At 33.4% G+C, this 15,089-nt stretch overlaps 1 protein-coding gene across 1 annotated transcript in view; it reads left to right on the top strand.

The window, feature by feature from the left end:
- The window catches only part of KLHL4 (kelch like family member 4), a 114,936-nt gene that overhangs the window by 44,747 nt on the left and 55,100 nt on the right, over window positions 1-15,089 (top strand). The gene's annotated exons all lie outside the window — the stretch shown is intronic.

Raw genomic sequence — 15,089 nt, 5'->3', positions numbered from 1 at the left:
TTGATATGGTTTCAATTTTCTTAAATTTACCAAGGCTTGATTTGTGACCCAAAATATGATCTATCCAGGAGAATGTTCCATGAGAACTTGGGAAGAATGTGTATTCTGTTGTTTTTGGATGGAATGTCCTATAAATATCAATTAAGTCCATCTTGCTTAATGTGTCATTTAAAGCTTCTGTTTCCTTATTTATGTTCATTTTGGATGATCTCTCCATTGGTGAAAATGGGGTGTTAAAAAAAGTCCTGCACTATAATTGTGTTACTGTTGATTTGCCCTTTTATGGCTGTTAGCATTTGCCTTATGTATTGAGATGCTCCTATGTTGGGTGCATACATATTTACAATTGTTGTGTCTTCTTCTTGGATTGATCCCTTGTTCATTATGTAATGTCCTTCTTTGTCTCTTGTAATACTCTTTATTTTTGAAGTCTATTTTGTCTGATATGAGAATGGCTACTCCAGCTTTCTTTTGCTTTGCATTTGCATGGAATATCTTTTTCCATGCCCTCACTTTCAGTCTGTATGTGTCCCTAGGTCTGAAGTGGGTCTCTTGAGAACAGCATATATACAAGTCTTGTTTTTGCATCCATTCAACCAGTCTGTCTTTTGGTTGGAGTATTTAATCCATTTACATTAAAGGTAATTATTGATATGTATGTTCCTATTACCATTTTCTTAATTGTTTTGGGTTTGTTTTTGTAGGTCTTTTCCTTCTTTTGTGTTTCCTGCCTACAGAAGTTACTTTAGCATTTTTTGTAAAGCTGGTTTGGTGGTGCTAAATTCTCTTAGCTTTTGCTTGTCTGTAAAGGTTTTAACTTTGTGTCAAATCTGAATGAGATCCTTGCTGGGTATAGTAATCTTGGTTATAGGTTTTCCCCTTTCATCACTTTAAATATGTTGTGTCACTCCTTTCTGGCTTGCAGAGTTTCTGCTGAAAGATCAGCTGTTAACCTTATGGGGAATCCCTTGTATGTTATTTGTTTCTTTTCCCTTGCTGCTTTTAATATTTTTTCTTTGTATTTCATTTTTGGTGGTTTGATTAATATGTTTCTTGACATGTTTCTCCTTGGATTTATCCTGTATGGGACTCTCTGCCCTTCCTGGACTTGATTGACTATTTCCTTTCCCATGTTAGGAAAGTTTTCAACTCTAATACCTTCTAATATTTTCTCAGACCATTTCTTTTACTCTTCTTCTTCTGGGACCCCTATAATTTGAATGTTGGTGTGTTTAATATTTTCCCAGACGTCTCTGAGACTGTCCTCAATGCTTTTCATTCTTTATTCCTTATTCTGTTCTGTGATAATTATTTCCACTCTTTTATATTCCAGCTCAGTTTTCCGGTCTTCTGTCTCAGTTATTCTGCTATTGATTCCCTCTAGAGAATTTTTAATTTCATTTATTGTGTTGTTCATCATTGTTTGTTTGCTCTTTAGTTCTTCAATGTCCTTGTTAAATGTTTCTTGTATTTTCTGCATTCTATTTACAAGATTTAGATCATCTTTCTTATCATTACTCTGAATTCTTTTCCAGGTAGACTGCTTATTTTCTCTTCATTTGTTTGGTCTGGTGGGTTTTTACCTTGATCCTTCATCTGCTGCATATTTTTCTTTATTTTTATTTTGCTTAACTTACTGTGTTTGGGGTCTCATTTTCGCATGCTGCAGGTTCATAGTTCCCATTCTTTTTGGTGTCTGCCACGAGTGGGTAAGGATTGTTCAGTGGCTTGTGTAGCCTTCCTGGTAGAGGGGACTGGTGCCTGTGTTCTGGTGGGTGGGACTGGATCTTGTCTTTCTGGTGGGCAGGGCTGCTTCTGGTGGTGTATTTTGGGGTGTCTCTGAACTTATTATGATTTTAGGCAGCCTCTCTGCTAATGGGTGTGGTTGTGATCCTTTCTTGCTAGTTGTTTAAGTTGGGGCCTCCAGCACTGGAGCTTGCTGGCCATTGGGTAGGGCCGGGTGTTAGCATTGAGACAGAAATCTCTGGGAGAGCCTATGCCATTTGATATAACTTGGGACCAGGAGGTCTCTGGTGGCCAAATGTCCTGGACTTGGCTTTCCAGCCTCAGTGGCTCAGGCCTGACACCAGGCCAGAGCACCAAGACCCTGAGGTGCCTAGAAAAATCTTGGGAAAATGCCTTTGCCTCCTCAACTCCATGATGAGTGAGGATTTGCTCCAGGCTTCACCACTACGTCTTACCATTTGTTTGAATTATTACAAATTTTGAATTAGTGAAGTCCAAATTAAGAAGTTCTAAAGGACCATTATAATAGTTAATGTGAATATAGAATATATTGATACTTTAGAATTCCATTTAGTAAAAACAAATGGTGATATGTTCATGAATTAATCATTAATAGTTTAATTATGTAAAGCAATCCTGCAATTTAATGGAAAGAATAGAAGAGTTTACTTTCTACTTCATTAAAATTCAGGTAATTTAATTTCCACAAATAATTAGAAAGGGGATAATTTACTGATCTAGGGGAAAGACAGAAGTGCATAAAACCACTAATCATATTAGAAAAATTAGATGTCATTTTGAGGATTAACCAAACTTTGAGCTTAGTTTTTAACCCAATCAAATGAGGGATGACAAAATTTAAATTCCCACTCTTATGGAAATACTAAAACATGTATGATCCCTACAGATGTAAAAAACAAACTTATGGTTACCATGGGGTAAGGGGGGGAGATACTAATTGGGAGATTGAGATTGACATATACACACTACTATATATAAAATAGATTACTAATAAGGACCTACTGTATAGCACATGGAACTCAGTACTCTGCAATGACCTATATGGGAAAACAATCTAAAAAAGAATTGATATATGTATATGTATAATGATTCACTTTGCTGTACACCTGAAACTAAGACAACATTATAAAGAAACTATACTGCAATAATTTTAATATATATATATATATACGATCTTAACATAATAGATTCTGATACTTTAATTTTGATATTTTTTTTCCATCCAAAGACTAGTAAAATGCTAGCTCATTCTATACTTCCCTGGTGACCACTAAGGGGCCTTGAGATATTTTATGCATAGTAAATATGGAAAACTAAAACCTCCAAAAAATGTATGTGTAGAGTAGAATATTTTATAACCTGTGTGGCAACCAGAAATAATAACTTTGTTATGGGTAAATCATGGGAAATAAGACTCCCATATTTTGAATAAGACAGCCATATTTCATTATTATGTTTTTAGGTGGTTTCCTTTGCTCTAATGATTATTGCAATTAAGATAATTTATAATATGATATGGTATATAATGTTTTTATTGTGACTTTTTTCTTTTCCATTGGCTCCTCCTGAATATAGTTCATACTTTTAATCCTGTGTCTTGTCTTTCCATAATTCTCAGCCCACTTCATCCTCATCTGTCTGCCTGTATTGCTGGCTTTTTGCTTTCTGAGACTTGCATTTCATTTGTTCTCCAGTAGTTCCTAATGACTGACTAGATCCTGACAAATTTCCTTACCTAGACATCTAGATGCCAAATTCACAAGTACTATGAAAGACAAAACAAAATAAAAATGTTTCCCAGAAACATTAAACTCAGTCTAAAAAATATATTTTGCTTTTTACATTCAAATTTAATCAAGCTTTGAGAACTGAACAACCTATTATAATGTTTTTTTCAAGAACTTATGTACCATGTGTGAATTACATTTATATTTTAATTCTGCCTTTACAACAACACTCTGAAAAATACCACTGTGTTCTTTTTCTATTAATACAATCACAGGCCCTGAATACTTTAAACATCTGATGTAAACATATGATCAGATTCATTTGATCCTATGAATGGTTTAGAAATAAGAAAAATATAAGTAGCAAACAAAACAGTGATGTGATTCTCAGAGAATGCCAAACATAGGTTTAGAGGATTGTACTGTACTGCTTTCAATAGAGTATTCTTAAATCACTGAGAGGGAGGGATTATTTCAGTTCATCATTTCTACTTCTGTCACTATGTCATCAGTAGTTCTACTTTGGGTTTGGGAATAACATCACTCTGAAAAAAGAAGCAAGAACACTGTGTGTGGCCTAAGTATTCAGATAAAACATATATGCAAATTGCAATAAAGCCATCCAACTCTATTAGATTAAGATGCAACTCATTATTCTGCTTTTGTTTATTCTTGTATTTCCTGTTTTCCAACTATGCTACAAATCAAATATTTGGCACAAGAATCTAAAAAATATAAATCAAAAGCAAAACACTTCATTTTCAACCTGGAAATATTTTTTCAAAGAGAAATATCATTCCCTTTTTCATGTGTCTCCTCTAAAATCTGGTAGTGAAGAACATAGTTTTTATCTTTTAAAATATCCATAGATAAGATTTTTTTTAGAGGACAATAAATGACACAGCTTCAAGAGCCCTGTCTTTCTGAAACAAGTTCTAAAAGTAAAGACTCTAAAATGCTGAAGTTAGTAGGTCAGCCCAGGTAATTAACACAGTTCTCAAATGACTTCTAAGTCAAGCAATCCCCAGATCCCTTATCTTCCTACCTTAAAATATCTTGAGTTAAAAATGTGATTTCCAGGTCACTAACTTGTAATGCTTACATTTTATCAGTATCATAAATGATTTAAGAAGCTTTCAGAAGTTATTATAATTTCTGAATTTTTAGTTCATAAATTATAAAACTGCTGTCTACAAATTTATCTTTTCTGAGATTTTCTTTATAATAAATATGTACTTTATCTGTACCAACTATTTAGAATACAATACAAAGATTCCAACCTTCTGTAAGTTAAATGTGCAATGTAATGTAAGTAGTTAAATGGTATTGTGGAGTACTAGAAATAAATCAGCCTTAGGATCAGACAGATCTTGGTTTGGCTTGAAACCTAACTCTTCATTTACTAGCTTACATAATATTAGGCAATTTTTAAATCTTTCTGAGCCTGAGTTTCCATATCTGAAAAATAGAGATAAATTTTTAACTTACAGACAGTGAATATTAAAAGACTTAATATATAAGAAAATATATAGCATATTGCCTGACTCATAACTGACACTCATTAGTCTGTAATTATGATTATGATTATTATTATACTGTTAATGTGTGAGGATATGTAAGTCTTCCTTTTCTGATAGTGAAGACCAACATAAAAGACTGTTTTATATTTATGTGGGAATTTTCTCCATAGTTAAAATTATAAATTACATAGCTCATTTAAAAAATAATTTAGTTATATTGTTGTTCAAATTGTGTCTCCTACTATATAGCAACTCTGAAGGGAAATAGGTCATAACAGGTATCCATAAGGCAAGTGTCAGTTTTGTCAGCTCCCACTTCAGCCTCATGAAGAAGTTTTGTTGTTATTTTCACAAAAGCTCTTTTGGATCTAAAAGAGCTAAAGTTATTTTTATAAATAAATATTTTCACTTGGTTATCATGTTAATATTTATTTTACTCTGCTTGAAGAATGAATATTTGGAAGACATTTGAACATTACCCACAGTAAATATATTAGCATGATCGTCAGTCTCTCCCTATTACTAATTTAATTATAGTTCACTTAGATATGTAAAATAGATAGAAATTCTTTAACTGTATTTTAGAATGAAGAGAGGAAGGTCACAAGTACAACAAGTAAAACAATTATTTAAGAGCTAACATTTTTCTATAAATATTATCATTAAAATTCACTACCATTAGTTTTATTTACTTTGTCCTTTGGATTATTTCTCTCTTTCATTAAATTTTATTTCAAAACTAAGAAATACAACAGCAAAATCAAATAGCATTTGGAGTATAGGGCACTCTAAGTAGTAACACTTCAGTTTACAGCATTCTCCTGAGAATACCTTTTAAAATATATTATTTTGTCTTTATATGATGATATGCAAAGCCTTGGTTTTATATTCCACATATTTATCTATATTACGGTCTCTATCTAATTTTTGTTTGGTGTATAGATGAGAATATATATTTTTCTTTTTAATCTAGGTCTAGGACTTGATCTTGAAATTGACTTACACTAGGTAGCACATTTTCACTAAGGTGAGTAGAACTGTGATGTGTGTATCTGCACAGACATAAATTCAGACAATTTTTGTAAAACAACATTAAGGTCTTACCAAGAAAGCTTGGAAAATGAGGGTGTTAATGAGTTTTTTTTATATATAACAAATAGCCTTCCATGATGATTCCCAAAAGGAAAAAACTACATGCACTCCTGGAAGACATAAACATATTGGAAACAAGTATAGCTCTTCACATTAAAAACACTGTGATATGTTTTATTATCAACTCTAACAGCTTTTTGCTTATGTTAAAGGAAACATTTGATAGACATCACAGATTCAATATATTATGGAAAATGTGACTTAATTACAATAACTTATCCAAAAGGAATCTTGAGTCAACATGTACCAATACTTAGTGAGTGACTTGGCTGCTTTACTTGCAAATGATTATACCAGATTTCATAACTTATTATTCAGCATTCTATAATCGTTCATTTTCCATTAGTAGATTGAAATTGTTATTTTGAATAGAAATATATTCATTTACAATATAAAAAACTTAGGTAGAACTACAAATGTAATTCCTATAAGAAAGTTAATACATTTTCCAAGATAGGATCATTCATGATAAAATATTTTTATATTTTAAAAAATATGCCTTATTAAAAGAATTCTATCATTGATGCAGAAATCTGACCTCTGTATTTAACATAAGTCACTCACAAATTTCATGAATCTTATAAAACAAATGAAGAGTAGTAATGTTACTAAGTCCAAGCTCGTATTGCTCCCTCACAGCAGGCCAGTAAATCGAGAGACGAAGTTTTGGGGCAAGGAATATTGACTTTATTCAGAAAGCCAGCAGACTGAAAAGATGGTGGACTAGTGTCCCAAAGAACCATCTTCCCCAAGTTAGAACTCAGACTTCCTTATTAATACGAAAAGGGGTGGGGCAGAGGTGGCTGGTTGTTGCAAACTTCTTGTCAGAATCCTTTGTTCTTGCAGCTGTCCCCCGTGTAGGTCAGGTCACAATGTTCCTGTAAACCTCCAATAAGACAAATGTTATTCTCTGTTCCACAACTTTTTACCTCTATATGAATGAAATGTGTTATAGATTTAAAGGTCAAGCCTGGAAGGCGGAGCCTTGAGAATGGGCTATTATATATATTTCAGGTTTTTTCTTCTCTGTTACAGTAACATTGTAACAAAATACTATCAACAGTCTTTAGAAAACCATATTAAAACAATAAATAAGCAAACATTTTAATACCATATTAAGAACTGGTTGGGAGACTACTTTCCCTTGCCTCACCCACTGTTCCCATTGGAAACCCCAAAGCATTAGCAATTGCTACATAAAAGTCTTTCACCAGCCTCAAACAAACTTCACACATCAATCTTCACATCTAAGGGACTATCATGTATGCATAGATTGTGTGAATGTCTCATCATTCTGGTTTGTCAACCTCTTTTCAGGTACTTTTTGTCCAGCATGGTGTAACCAAAAAAATAAAAAAAAAAAAAAAAAACATTAGGTTCCCTTCAGTTAAATAACTTTCCCCCAAATAACACACACCAAAGAAGTAAAAAGACCACCAACTTCTCTTGACCCTGCTGCTGTTTAAATCACAATTCTATATTATTCTTTCTTGTCCTTGCTGTAGTTCATTAAATCTGTGAATGCTACTTATTGCTTTCACTTTTGTTCCACATGTAATCTGTATACCCCAATGAAGATAGTCAAATGCAGATGCTGAACATGCTGTGTACTTTTCTGCTGCCAGGCATCTGGCTCAGAATTGCCATTATTTCACTCAGGGAAGACCTTCAAATGGAGTCTCACTGCAACCAAATGCTAAATACTTTTACTCTCTTTGCTTCTTTGTCAAGTCACTATCAGGTGTAATCTAGGACTGCCCTTCAGACTAACTCATTCGGAGCAACTCCTTCCTATTGACTCAGTTCCTGACTGCAGATTTCCCTTTTCTCAGTTTTCACTGCCCACACCAGGTTTCATAAAAGATCTATGATTTTCCTGGTGTTTAATCTCTGTTCCTAGTCTAAATTTTACTTTGCTACTTCTACATTCCATCTAACATGTTATGAGAAATCTAGCTGGGGAAAAATAACAGCAGTTACAACAATTACAAACTTTTGTTCATCTTGTTCTCCATTCTTCAAATACCTTTTTCACTCTTTTCTGCTCATCCAGGCCATGTCCATCCTTCAAAGCTAAGCTCACCTGTATTCTTTTTGTATACTTCTAAGGCTACCCTGTATTTTTTTCTGCCACTTTCACTGATTGTGGCAACCCAAAATGGTGATTATGATGATGAGATTACAATGATGACAGTGGTGTTTGTGCTGGTGTTTTTAGTGACTAGGATAGCTAATATTTAATGAGTATTTCCTGTTGTGTTCAGAAAAACCTCTTTGGAATTGGCACAAGTTTACTGATGAGAGGATTTAAGTATTAGGGAAGATAAGCAAATTTTTTAAAGTCACTTAATTAAGTGTCAGAATGGAAATTAAGCATTTGAGTAAAAAGCCTAAGTTCTTAATAACTACACCACACTGTCTCCTCTCAAATTTTATTAATTTTAAAAATGCAATTAATGCAATATTTAATGTTTTTGACATCTCGAGATTTTGTCATTTATTATTGTTAAATACATATAGTTGCTTTCAGTAAATGTTTATAAAACTAATGGAAAAAATTACCTGACCTTATCATATTTAATTTTATATATAGCTTACATTAGTTTTCTAGGACTGCCATAATGAAATAGCACAGACTTGATTACTTAAACAATATAAACGTACTTTCTAACAATTCTGGAGGCTAAAATTCCAAGAGCAAATAAATTTTAGAGTCCTAGATGAAAGTGATTTCAACTTTGATGCCATCATCATTTATCATAATTAAGTAACAACAAAATTTTAAAATATATTATCCCCAACATTAATAACTGATAAGCCTTCATAAATGGCAAAATGTTTTGGTTTTAATGGAAACATTGCAGGCATTTGCTTTGTATTATCCATATATATTTCCTTTCAAATAACAATTTCAGTCATTTACAACAGATGATATCTTAATATATAATCCCATATGATATATTAAAATATTTATTTCACACAAAAGAATACATCATTTCTTCAGAGAAAAAATTATACCTACTATAGGTTTAGAATGTTGGCTTAATTTATGCCACTCAGATCATTATATTATCTGCATGATTGCAAGTTTATATTATCTGAATAGCTATCTTAGCAAGAAGAAGCTCTAAGTTTGTGATTTGCTTCTGAGATTTAATTCATACACTTCCAGGACTCCAAATGTAATAAAGTTCAAGCTACAACAGCATTAAAAATGTGCATAAATTAATACCTTAATCAGACATTTACTGAGTGCCTTCTATTTGCCAGGAAAAGCACATGGATGAAGCTTTAACAGCTCTCCAAAGGAGAGTCACTACAAACATTTTATTTAAGCCATAAGCTTGTCCCTTGGATTGAAGAGAGCAATCTTTCATATGGTCCAGCATCACCATATACAAAAAAATAGAAATTAATTTTCTGTGTAGTTTTACATTCCCTCAGTAAGAAAATGCTCTTTTCTATAATGAGTTTTGGGAACTAAGTTAACACAATTAGAAGAAGGCTAAGTTTCCATTTAACCTCCATGACTCACTTGAAAACTGGAATTTACAACAGAAAAAAATATGAAGCTATTTGAGAAATGTCTAAATAAGAAGTTATGCTCTCTATGTTAGCAGCATGTGGTTCTGTGTCTTTACAACATTTGAACTAAGTTAAAAGGCACATTCTCTAAAATAACTGCATTCAGATTTTCAACTTCAAACTCAGAGGCTTGCCAAGAATATCTTTACAAAGTATCTATATTTTAATTTTTAAAGTATATTTCCAAATTGCCTTCCAAAGTGACCTCCAAAATTAACGACACCAATTTTTTAAGATAATTCCATCCATTTTTTCTCAAAGTAAATTTTTTACAAAAGAGTTTTGCAGCAAAAGCAATATTAAAGGCTTATTGTTCTGATATCTGTTTCACTACTACTCAGAAAAACATAAGAAACTCAAGTATTCTCCTTAAAATTAACTAAAATCAGACTGCAGTAACTTCTGTGATTTCAGCACAATGGTGGATTAAGAAGTTCCAGATCCTTGTCCTCTATGGAAATATCAAGTAAGCAACTACAGATTGATTTAAAAAGCTTCATGGGAGCTCTGCAAGCAAATAAAGGATATACAGCAGCCAAGTAAATGTCTGATCAAGAAAAGGTCACATTCAAATCAACAGAAATTTCATGGCATTTATGCTTGCTCTTATACCAGGGTAGAACAGCATAATTGGAAGAAGGCAACTTATTTCTTGATTTCCCCCTCAAGATACAAGAAATGAGTGGAAATTTTGGCCACATTCTGGTCTATCTGTAGGCTATGCAACAAACTAATTTCAGTTTTGCCTAACTCAATGATCAGATGAGAATAGCAGTATGGTTTGGATGCCAAGTTGGAAGCCACAAAAAGTAGTGGCAGGTACAATAGCACATGAAAATTGCAGGACTACAGACCCATGGATACATGGGGGCAAGCAATTATAGGCAAAGGTATACAAAAGAATATCTAAGGTCTGACAAAGAAGCAGAGGTGAGACATAGAGAAATTAAGATCTGTATAAGCAAGTGTGTATATGTGAGATTGGAATAAAAAAGCACACATGCAAGTCCACAGAGATGCATTCTCAGAAAAGTCCTGAGAACTCAACTTTCATGTTGGGCTGATTAGTGAAATACTTCCCCCACACAGAGCCAGTATGCAAAGATTAGGAAAAGTGACTGTTTTTCCAAATACCCAATTTTAGCAAAAGATCACAAGGAAACAAGGAAACATGGCTCATTCAAAAGGGACAAAATAAATATCAGGAAACTGACCCTAAAGAACAACAGATTTTTAAATTTCCAGATAAATAACTTAAACAACTTTCTTAGATATCCTCAAAGAGCTAAAGGAAAACACAGAAAAAGAACTAAAAGAAATCAGGAAAGCAACATATGAACAAAATAAGAATATCAAGAAAGAGAGAAATTACAAAAAAGAAGCAAACAGAAATTCTGGACATGAAAAATACAATACTAAATTGAAGAATTTACTAGAGGGTTTCAATAGCAGACTTGAACCAGCAGGAAAAAACCTGTGAATTTGAAGACAAGTTATATGAAATTTTCAAATCTAGAACACAAAGAAAAAAGAATGTAAAACAGTGAAAGGAGCCTTAGAGACTTAAGAGCCATCATCAAACAGACCAATATATGCATAACTGAAATCCCAGAAAGAGAAGAGAGAGAAAAAGAGCAGACACCTTCTTTGAAGAAATCATGGTAAAGAAGTCCCCAAATTTGAGCAGGGACATAGATTTAAAATACAGGTAGCTAAATGAACTTCAAATAGGATAAACTCAAAGAGACCCAGACACATTGTAATGAAACTGTTGAAAGTAAAAGATAGATCAGTTTTGAAAGCAGCAGAAAAGAAATGACTCAACACATACAAGGAATCATCAATAAAATTATCAATAATTTTCTGATCAGAAACCTTGCAAGACAGAAGGCAGTAGGATGATATACATTTGTCCTTCAGTATCCATGGGGAATTCGTTCCAGGACCCACCGCAGATACAAAAATCTGTGGATGGGTTCAACATGTGGAACCCAGGGGTATGGAGGGCTGACTCTATTTAAAGTACTGAAAGAGGGCTTCCCTGGTGGCACAGTGGTTGAGAGTCCGCCTGCTGATGCAGGGGACGCGGGTTCATGCCCCAGTCTGGGAAGATCCCACATTCCGTGGAGTGGCTGGGCCTGTGAGCCATGGCTGCCGAGCCTGCACATCCAGAGCCTGTGCTCTGCAACAGGAGAGGCCACAACAGTGAGAGGCCCACATACCAAAAAAATAAAAAGAAAAAAGTACTGAAAGAAAAAAAATATCAAATGAGAATTCTATATCTGTAAAAACAGTCCTTCAAAAATGAGGGATAAATTAATATATTTGCAGATAAGCAAATATTGAGAAAGTTTATTACAACTAGACCTTCACAACAAGATATGTTAAAGGGAGTCCTTCAAGTTGAAAAGATGTATCAAAATACCAAAACTTATCATAAGCAGCAAAAGCAGTGCTAAGCAGATAATTTTTAGCTATACATGCTTACATTAAAAAAGATAAAGGATGTCAAATCAAAAAGCTAACTTCATTCCTCAGCCACTATGGAGAACAGTATGGAGGTTCTTTAAAAAACTAAAATTAGAGCTACCATATGATCCAGCAATCCCACTCCTGGACATATATCTGGAGAAAACCATAATTCGAAAATATACATGCACCCCAGTGTTCATTGCTGAACTATTTACAATAGCCAGGACATAGAAGCAACCTAAATGTCCATCAACAGAGGAATGGATAAAGAAGATGTGGTACATATATACAATGGAATATTACTCAGCCATAAAAAAGAACAAAATAATGCCATTTGCAGCAACATGGATGGACCTAGAGATTGTCATACTGAGTGAAGTAAGTCAGACATAGAAAGACAAATATCATATGATATCACTTCTATGTGGAATCTAAAAAAAAAAAGGTACAAATAAGCTTATCTACAAAACAGAAATAGTCACAGATGTAGAAAACAAACTTATGGTTACCAAGTGAGAAAGGCGGGGGAAGGGATAAATTGGGAGATTGGGATTGACATATTCACACTAATGTACATAAAATAGATAATAAGAATCTACTGTATAGCAAAAAATAAAACTAAATTGAAACAGAAGGAAGGGAATAAGAAATATTGACACAGAAATAAACAAAAAAATTTGACACAGAAATAAACAAAATCAAGAATTAAAAAATAGAGAAAACCAATGAAACCAATAGTTAGTTCTTTGAAGGCATCAACAAAATTGGCAAACCTTAAGCTGCATGAGAGGAAAAGAGAGAAGACTCAAGTAGCTAAAATCAGAAATGAAAAAACAAAAACATTGTAATTACTATGAGCAACTGTATGCCAGCTTTGGGATAACTAAATGAAGTGGACAAATTCCTAGAAACACACAACCTCACAAGAATGAATCATGAAGGAAAAGAAAATATGAACCAACTTGTAACTAGTAAAAAGTGATTGAGTCAGTAATCAAAAAACCTCCCAACAAAGAAGAGGCCTGAACCAACATGGCTTCACTGGTGAATTCTACAAAATATTTGAAGGGGAATGAATAACAATCCTCCTCAAACTCTTTCAAAATATTGAAGAGGTGGGAGCACTTCCAAACTCATTCCATGAGGTCACCATTACCCTGATTGCAAAACTAGACAGACACTACAAGAAAAGAAATCTGCAGACCAATATTTCTTATGAATATAGATGCAAAAATCTTCAACAGAACACTAGCAAACAGAATTCAATAGCACATTAAATGGACTATAAGCCATGATAAAGTGGGATTTATTCCTGCAATGTGAGTTTGTTTCAACATATGAAAATCAATCGATGCAATACCCTATAATTAACATAACATAGGAAAAAACAATCATCTCAACTGATGCAGAGAAAGCATTTTACAAAATTAAATACCCTTTCATTATTAAAAAAAAATTCAACAAACTAGAAAAAAGAGGGAAGCTACCACAACATAATAAAGGCCATTGTAAAAATCACCGTATCAATGTTTACTGAAAGGTTTTCCTATAAGATGAGGAACAAGACAAGCATGCCCACTTGTGCCACTTCTACTCAATATAGTAGTGGAAGTCCTTGCCAGGGAAATCTCTCTCTCTCTCTCTCTTTCACACACACACACACACACACACACACAGAGGCATCCACATAGGAAATGAAAAAGAAATATTTCCCAGCAAGAACTTCCCAAAGCATATTCCTCCTTTAGAATATGCCCATCTCTGATACATGCTGGAGTATACACAAGGACAGCTAAGATAATTAGATATTGAATGTTTGATTGACTCAATGTGAATCAAACCATTTCTTGAACAGAGGAAAGATTAGGATAAGTGAAACCTGAATTCCTTCCATTCTATGGTGCCAAGGGATTGTTCCTTTCTAAAAAAAAAATAAGCAATTTTTAAGGATATTCATATCCTATTACCCTGATTGTCCATACAGTATTGTGACAGAATGTCCAAAATAATCTTTAAAGGTTAAGAAGATTTGCAGGTGAATCATTTATTTGAATTACACAGACAAAAAGAGAGTAATGTCACCCTGGGCCAATTGTCTTCAAAGAAATACAGCCTAAATTGTGGGAGGGACCTAAAATTAATCTTAACTGGTGTTGGAAAATGATGCCTGGAAGCTAGAATCATAACAAGAAAAGTATGTTCATCTTACCATCAAAATTTTAAGCTTCTACTCACTGTAAACCTCTATGTGCTTGTGTTAGTACTTAAATTCCACCATTGTATGAGGTTGAAAAGACATGTAAACAGCTTTCATTATTGCAGATTCAACAGTCATCATCTTTGCCTAAACAGTCAAAGGGTACAAACTTCCAGTTAGAAGATAAATGAGTTCTGAGGATCTAATATACATCATGGTGACTATAGTTAACAATACTGTATTGTATACTTGAAAATTGCTAAGAGGGTAGATCTTAAATATTCTCACCACACACACACAAAATGGTAACTATGTAAGATGATGGATACTTTAACCTTATTGTGGTAATCCTTTCACAATATATATGTATATCAAATAATCACATTGTACATCTAAAACTTAATGTAGTATGTCAATTACATCTCAGTAAAGCTGAAAAAAATAAAAGATGGAAATATGTTTATTTTCTTGATGGGAATGACATATTGTAAACAATGTTGTGGAAGTCTCGGCCTTGAGATTCTTCAAGAAATATCTCTGATGTGTAATAAGTACTCCATGGAGAAGCTTCAGAATATAATCAAATTTGAAAAGTATTTTGAATCATGCCTGCAATTTCATGCCAAATGGCATAATTGTGATGCTAATAAAAATCAAAGAGGCTTGTAT

Source organism: Lagenorhynchus albirostris, chromosome X (genome assembly GCF_949774975.1).
Source record: "Lagenorhynchus albirostris chromosome X, mLagAlb1.1, whole genome shotgun sequence".
NCBI lineage: Eukaryota > Metazoa > Chordata > Mammalia > Artiodactyla > Delphinidae > Lagenorhynchus > Lagenorhynchus albirostris.
This window is presented reverse-complemented; position numbering and strand designations above follow the sequence as displayed.